Source organism: Symphalangus syndactylus, chromosome 13, assembly GCF_028878055.3.
Source record: "Symphalangus syndactylus isolate Jambi chromosome 13, NHGRI_mSymSyn1-v2.1_pri, whole genome shotgun sequence".
In the NCBI taxonomy this organism is placed as follows: Eukaryota; Metazoa; Chordata; class Mammalia; order Primates; family Hylobatidae; genus Symphalangus; species Symphalangus syndactylus.
In genome coordinates, this window is record NC_072435.2 from 122307799 (window position 1) to 122316735 (window position 8937).

Consider the following 8937-nt stretch of genomic DNA (forward strand, 5'->3'; position numbering starts at 1 on the left):
CTAGGAGACTGCCTAAGGGGTCATGAGGGATTAGGGGCTACATTCAGAGAAGCCTTTCAAGTCTGTTGTGTTAAACTCTTCTTCCCTGCATGCTGCACACCTTCCCACATGCTGGGCTACCAGGTGTCTCCCTCTGCGCCTGACGTTTACAAGCTTGGTTGATATTCTGTGGTGAATTCATTACATCACATCATGCCACACTGTCTAGAATAGAAACCATGAAAGAGGAGCTCCTCTGTTTCAAATGTGATACTCTTAGAGCCCGCTTTCGTATGAAGTGAATCATGGGATTCCTATGACCAGGGAGAATTTGTTCTCCTCTCACCATCTAGTCAAACATATGAGCTCCATTTCCTAGTATTTATTTTTCTGCATGGTCATTTTTAAGAAAAATGTTAACCAAGTTCCATCATTGGATCACAGAACCTGTTCAAGTGGCAGAGCTTCAAAAAACCACAGCGCTCTATGCAGAAAAATGAAATTGTATTAGCAAAATACATCCAAGTTAGTGTTCTCTGTTAAGGTGGAAACCAATAAACACTGAATTCTGATATGGACGACATTTAAGAAATAAGACACAGTCACGTGTCACTTAATGATGGGGAAACTTTCTGAGAAATGCATCATTAGGCGATTTTGTCATTGTGCAAACATCATAGAGTGTACTCACACACTCCATGCTAGCTGGCATAGCCTGCTATACACCTAGGCTAGAGGACAGCCCATTGCTTCTAGCCTACAAACCTAGGTAGCATGTTACTATCCTGAATACTGCAGGCAATTGTAACACAAGGGTATTTATGTATCTAAGAATATCTGAACATAGAGAAAGTACAATAGAAACAGTAGGATCATCCTGTGGGACCACCATTATATATGTGGTTTGTCTTTTACCAAAATGTAGCTATACAGTGCATGACTGTCTAAAAAAAAATTACATCTATTAACTTGAAGTTTTGTTTTTTCCTGTGCTATGAGCTATCTTTTCCCTTATACGGTTAAATATATAATAGCACCTATTTCAAAGCATAGTGTTGTAAGGAAGAAACGAAATAATGTTAAAACATCGCTTATTAGAGTATACTCACACAAGTTGTTCAATCCACGACATATATTGTTTGGGGAAACCGCATCGTAATGAGGTTTCCTAAGTGCTGGTCTAACAGCCAGGGTAGGTCTATATGAAAGAGTTCATGCATGCTGTTCAGAGAGTTTTCACCGCCCCATGGAGGGCAGTGTTGCAGCCCTCTTGTTGCATGGCCCAGGGAGTGGACCATCCCCTAGCTGGACAGCTGCCTGGCTGGAAGCAGCTTCAACACTTCTGGCACAGTAAGAAGCAGAAGAAGCAGCTGCCGAATCAGGGGCTGCCAAATCCCAGCACATCTTTCCCAATGTCAGACCAGGTGAAGACCACAGCTAGCTGGGACTCACACCCACCAAAGGCTTGTGATCACCTGCTGTTCAAATGGAAAGATAGGGCCAGTGTTTCCAAAACATCCAATGTTTTAATAAAATGCAGAAAGATGGATAGTATGTTACATCACCAGAATTCTATATGGCAGAAAATGATGAAAGGAATGTGTTTAACATGATGCATGTCCAACAGCACACGCTTCCAGACTGCATTTGCCTGGATGAATGTGGGTTTGTAACATGGGGTCTGGAGAGAAAAGAGGGCTGCATTTTTTTCTCTCCTTTTACATTAAAAGGCTTTTCTCTTTTCACTTAATCAGAATATTTCAAAATCAGTGAAATCATACTGAGTTAAAGTTTCTGTTCTTGTTCACAAAGATGCAAGTGAAATTTTGAAAATGATTAAAATAAAGCCCATTTCAGAACAAGTCTGAGACGGTGTGCTGTAGGGATTGGGAGCAAAGATTCACAGTGGTAAAATCCTCAGCTATCCTGTGGCTTCCACTGGAACTTCCAGTTGTATAACTAGCTTGCTTGTGTCTTATTTATTTGTCTGTAAAAAGATAATATACTATCCAATTCTATTTATAAATCATTCTTTAAAAGTCAAAATTATAGAGAGGTTGCATGGATTAGTGGTTGCTGGGGCTGGGAGTAGCAGTGTCAGGAGGGATGTGTGTTTATAAAGGGGCAGCACAAGGGATCCTTGTGATGATGGAGCTGATCTGTGTCGGGACTGTGGCAGTAGAGAGACAAACCACACATATAATAATGTTACATAGAACTAAATGCACACACATAGACATACAGCTATAAACATGGGAACTCCGAATAAGATCAGATCATTTCTGTGTCAATTTCCCGGTGATGATTGTGTACTGTAGTTTTGCAAGCTGTTACCATTGGGACTACCTGAGTTAAGAGTGGGTAAAATCCTTCCACACTATTACTTAGCACTGAGTGTGAATCTACAATTATGTCATAGTACAAATTTCACTTTAGAAAAGATGATGATGCTCATACCTACCCAGTAGAGCCCTTATGAGGATGGATGGACAGTGCTAATGTTGCGGGAATCAGGAGACCGGAGAGACCAATGGGTGAGACAGGAGGATTTTTATTTAGGTGCACCGGCTCAGCGGATTCGCATCCAAAAAGCTGAGCCCTGGACAGGGCTTTGACTTTTATACATGCATCTGTGGCGCCAAACTCAGTGGCGTGAAAGCAGGTAGAACAAGGACAGTTTATCAAACGGTGACAGGTTTTACAACTCAGACATGTCTTGTGACCTTCGCCATACTGCACAGCTGGAAACAGGAACTTAGAAAATCCTTGCAAATTTGCAGAAATACTTACAAAAGTAGTTGTGAGAGCAGATCAGAGGATAATGGTATATGGAAAGAATTTCAAAGGGGAAACTCATAAGAAGAACTTGCTTTTCTTATCCTTGTTCTAGGGAGTGGGTGTGTTGGGAGAGTCTCTGGAGCTCATTCCTTTGGGCTCTGGCTTTTCAGATAGTGCTATCAAGGCCCCGCTAAGGCCCTGCCTATTGCTGGCCTTGGAGTGAGTCAGCCAAGTATAGGAAAACCTGTTTTTCTGTTTACTTATTTTTCTTATATTTCCTGCTTCACTAATTACATTTGTTTTACCTGGTGAGACAAGCCTGGTGTGTCCTGCAGAAGAACTGCTTCTCCTGCTGTTCGATGGCAGCTGTCCAAACCTTCAGCAGAGCTTAAGAAATACCTTTATATAAGAAACTGCCTTTTCTGGCCGAGCACGGTGGTTCACGCAAGCCTGTAATTCCAGCACTTTGGGAGGCTGAGGCCGAGGCGGGTGGATCACCTGAGGTCAGGAGTTTGAGACGAGCCTGGCCAACATGGTGAAACCCCGTCTATACTAAAAAAATACAAAAATTAGTCAGGCATGGTGGTATGTGCCCTGTAATTCCAGCTACTTGGGAGGCTGAGGCAGGGGAATCACTTGAACCTGGGAGGTAGAGGTTGCAAGTGAGCCAAGGCTGTGCCACTGCCCTCCAGTCTGGGTGACAGAGCGAAACTCAATCTAAAAAATAAAAAATTTTAAAAAAAGAGTCAAACAAACAACAACAAAACAAACAAAGAAACTGCCTTTTTGTTTTTTTGAGACAGAGTTTCACTCTGTCATCCAGCCTGGAATGCAGTGGTGTGATCACTGCTTATTGCAGCCTCCACCTCTCAGGCTCAAGTGACCCTCCCACCTCAGCTTCCCAAGTAGCTGGGACTGCAGGCATGTGCCACCATGCCCAATTAATTTTTTTTTCTTTTTTTGAGAGAGACAGTCTCACTATGTTTCTCAGGCTAGTCTCAAAATCCCCCTGCTTCAGCCTCTAAAATTGGTGGGATCACAGGTGTGAGCCACCATGCCCAGCTAAAAAACTGCCTTTTGCGCAAAGCTCCTCATGGTAGTTAAAAAGATTAATCGATTACCTAGAAATTGAAGCTTTAGAGAAAATTGGAATACAAGTCCAAGTGGCCCTGGTTGAGGGCTCCTGGAAGGCATGTTGCTTGGGTACTCCCTGGAAAGAACATTTGTGTTAGATAATTTGTGAATATCAAGTTATTTTAAGTTAAAACTTCATAGCCCTTAATCAGTTAGTTAGAGATTATTAGCATATTGCTCATATGAGGAATTATACAGCAACAGAAATACTTAGTGTTTCCCTGACCCTATGATTTCTCTCTCTTCTCTCTGGCCATCTTGCTGAGAAAAGACGTTGGCCAGCCTGCAACAAGACTGGGCTGGCAGGAATTAGAGAAGGGTTGACTTTCTTTTTTTCTAAAAGAAAAGGGAAAATGCTCATGCCATTGTCCATTGTGTGGGTAAACACACACACACACACACACACACAGATTAGGTTGGTGCAAAAGTAATTGTGATTTTTGCAGTTAAAAGTAATTGCAATTATTTTAATTACAAAAACTGCCCCTCTCCCTCTCTCTCTCTCTCTCTCTCTCTACATATATATATATATATTCCAAGTCATATAAAACATAGAGATAAATCTCATTTAAAAGATTTTATTTGGGAAGAAAGAATTGAAATCTGGGGCTTCAACACAAACTTGGGTGTTCTCTGGTATCTCTGAGGAACAAAGAGAAGGTTGGAGGTTTTATAAAAGGAAAAGTGTTATGTATTGTATTGAAGGAAAGTTCGTTGACACTGTAAAGTTTTGGAAAGCTGGCAGTCTCTGACTGGTGGGTGATGGTCTAGGGTAAAGCTAGTGGCAGCAGTTTGTTTCAGTAGCTGTTAGATAAAACTGGTTTCAAGTTACAACAGGCAGTCCCGGCCGCTGGACTTGTGGAAAATTTAACTGCTGGCGCCGATGCTATGAACCCAGAATGCTTTTCCCCCTGCCTACTACAATGGTTGACTTGAGTATGACAATGAGGCAATTTGTATAATCAACTTTCTCTATATGTATACTCATTTTTATTTTAAAAGGTACCGGATTTATTTTGAAATATTAATTTTTAAAACCCATTATTTTTGTGATTATGTACTACCAGTTTTTTTTTTTTTTTTTGGAGGCTAGAGTGCAGTGGCACGATCTTGGCTCACTGCAACCCCCACCTCCTGGGTTCAAGCAATTCTCTGCCTCAGTCTCCCGAGTAGCTGGGATTACAGGCGCCTGCTCCCACGCCCGGCTAATTTTTTTGTATTTTTAGTAGAGATGAGGTTTCACCATCTTGGCCAGGATGGTCTTGAACTCCTGACCCTGTGATCCACCTGCCTCAGCCTCCCAAAGCGCCAAGATTACAGGCGTGAGCCACTGTGCCCAGCCAGACTACTAGTTCTTAATTGAAAAAAGATTCTCTTCTAGATTTTTTCCCCTGATTTTCCAGGGAAATATGAATTATTATGCTATTGACCATGAGCTCAATGTTAATGAAACCATATGTATTAAATAAAACAAGGTTATGTACTGATTTGTTGACAAAAACATAACACAACATTCACAGGAATTCAGCTCCATATTTACCTTAGAAGCAGTATTCGGTATTTGCTAATTGCTCAGTGTTGCAGGTGATTTCATAGACTATAGCTACCTTGAATGATAAGAATCAACTGTACTTCACAACCCATTCATTCACATTGCTTGAGTTCCATTTTCCAGCTCTCCTGTTAGTAATTTATATGCGTGCCTCTGCATACACTGTTCCTTCTGTCTAAGTTTCTTGTCCCGTGTCTTCTTTGAGTAAGTGATTATCTTCATTACTTTGTAGGGGATTCTACTGATGTATGATCCAGTATCTCTCCCTACCCCCATCTTCTGCTGTTGGCCTTTTGATTACTCTGGGGGAACATTCCTACTCCTATATGATAAAATTAGCAGGGACTGGCTGTCCATCGTGACTCTCAACCTTCCCATAGTCAAGGTAGAACGGGAGGGCATAGGGGAGAGAGTCTGAACCAACCTGGGCCAATCAGGAACGTGAATCTTGAGCTTCCAGAAAAACAGGGTGGAGCGGGGGTGGGTATTGACTAAGTTTTTCCTGTGTGTCATATCCCTGGAACTGTTGTTTCGGTTTCTGTTTTTTTCCAAGGCTTACTTTTTCTATTTAATTCTGATACCAGTGACAAACCTCACGTCCTTCGTTAAGTATGTCCCCATATTTTGATGACCCAAATCAGTTTTTGTTATTTTCTACCAAAGACTCAGCACAACTTTCTCCTTCAGGGCATTCTCCTATCACCCTGCCTGCTTTGCACTGTCTGCTCTCTCTACCCTCTTTAACCCCTGTTCTACCCGGACTCTTGCTCCTCATGGAAACCCACGGTACTTTGCTGCTCACTCTTGTTTAGCAATCTGTCTAAAGGACCCATGCTGTTGGAAGAGGCAAAGAAATCCTGGCAATCTAAATTGGTTACTCTGTCAGCAAGTTAGGAGGAGCTGAGAGGATGAATGTGAGTCTCTCTTAGACTAATTCACCTCATGTTCTTAATTTTGTCCCAAACAAGGCATCGAGGCACGAGCAGATAAAGGATTAGAAAGAAACACGCAGACACACCGAAAATTGGAGAATGAGTTTAGAGCCTTTAATGATTTTTTAATCTCTCTGTGCAGTGCATAAAAATGTCACATAAAAGTATGGCTAGCATGGCATCCTTGTCGAGATAAAACAGTCAGCCTCTTGGCACAGTGAGGGCTGGGAAAGAAGCATATTAAAATGCCACCAATAGGAAAGACGGACTTTTCCTCTCCTGCACACGGTGTTTGTGTTTTCGTAAATGTCACAGGAAATGCTACGTTTACTCTCCATTCGAGTCTACATTTTTTTAGTAAACACTATTTTTTAAAAAACAGTTTTAGGTTTACAGAAAAATTGTGCATAAAGTATAGAATTCTCATGGATCCTCTCCCACCCCCACCCCCACATACACTTCCTTCTCTTACTAACATTTTGCATTAGAATGGCACATGTATTACAATTGATGAGCCAATAGTGATACATTGTTACCAACTAAATTGTCTAGTTTATGTTAGGGATCACTGTCTGTACTGTGCATTTTTATCACTCATACATATATATGCATAGATATGCTAACCCCAGATACCCGATTAATATATTCAGACTGTCTCTTGCATTATGTTTTTTATTTTATTTTATTTTAATTTTATTTTATTTGAGTCAGGGTCTTACTCTGTCACCTAACCCGGAGTGCGGTGGCATGATTGTGCCACCGCACTCCGCCTGGGCGACAGAGCAAGACTGTCTCAAAAAACGAAAACAAAAAAAAAGAAAATATCTAGAAGAAACCTAAACCAACAGAGGGTGTGAGCGTATCTATCGGCAGAGGCCGTGTGCTTGAATTCCTTAAGGAAAAGCTGACATGGACTACCCAAGTGTTTAGAGTCTTAGATTGGCATTTAGTCTAGGATAGACTTTGACAGATGCATACCGTCCCGTATCCACCATTATAGTATCCTAGAAAAATGCTTTCACTGCCCTAAAAATGCCCCATTCTCCAACCATCCATTCCCCCACCCCTGCCCTTGGCAATCTCGGATCCTTTCATTGTCTCTATAGCTTGTTTTCCATTATGCCATATAGTGGAAATGTTATATTTTGTGGCCTTTTTAGCTTGGCTTCTTTCCCTTGGCAATCTGTGTTAAGGTTTCTCTATGTCTTTCCATAGCTTGGCAGCTCATTAAAAAATATGTCCTTTGTAGGGACATGGATGAAACTGGAAAACATCATTCTCAGTAAACTATCGCAAGGACAAAAAACCAAACACCACATGTTCTCACTCATAGGTGGGAATTGAACAATGAGAACTCACGGACACAGGAAGGGGAACATCACGCTCCGGGGACTGTTGTGGGGTGGGGGGAGGGGGGAGGGACAGCATTAGGAGATACACCTAATGCTAAATGACGAGTTAATGGGTGCAGGAAATCAACATGGCACATGGATACATATGTAACAAACCTGCACATTGTGCACATGTACCCTAAAACCCTAAAGTATAATAATAAAAAAAAAAAAGAAAAGAAAAAAGAAAAAAAATATATATTATTATCACATTCTATGTGTATTTTTTTAAATAAAAGTCTGATTTTTTGCACCTATTTGTTGGACATAACTCCTTCATGACTCTCGTTTAGGTTGCAGTGATTACTAGCATCAAATAAATGAGTTGAAGCAAACATTTTTAGATGAGGTAGAGCAGACTGTGAAAGGACGATACAAAATGGAACAGAACAGAAAAGAGAAGAAAGTATTTAAGTTCATCGCACTTAACAAAAAAAGTAGATTCGTAAAATTGTGTTTCCATTATCTGTGTATGTGTGTGTGTACATAGACACTGAGAGTTATATTTTTATTGTGTACTTTTTACACACTCCATACAACTATGAGCTGTGATTAAAAATATAATACAATCTATTCCTCTAGCCCATACCTTGAAATGCCTAGTTCACATTGCAATCAGAGAAAAGCCGTTTATTATTGGTGTTGATTGGGAAAGGGCACAGATTTTTAGTGATCATTATGAAAATGATAATTAAAAAACAACATTGTTACATTTTATGCAGTAAACATTTATAGTGAAATAAATTTTTCTATAAATTTATTTAGAAATGAAAATTATGTTTTCTGGGCCATGTTTGAAGTATTTCACATATTTTAATTTAATATGGTAATAACTCTATAAGGTAGGTATGTATATTTTTTAATTTTGCCAATGAGACACCTGAAACACAGAGTGGAAAATATCTTTCCCCAAATCTAGCAGCTAGCATGTTGGCCAGGATTCAAATGCAGGGAGAGCATCTGTCCTCTTTAAAACAGCCCAGTCCCCGTCCCTGAGTAAGTTTCATCATTTCTAAAGAATAAATGTGAAGTAACTTTTAGGAACAGGAATTATTTTTATTAATTTTACTAGAATAAGAACATCTGATTCCAAAATTCTGTAGTTTTCAAGATAATAGACTTTATCTCATAGAGGAGAGATAGGAAACAGTTTCCACAATGCATAAAGCTC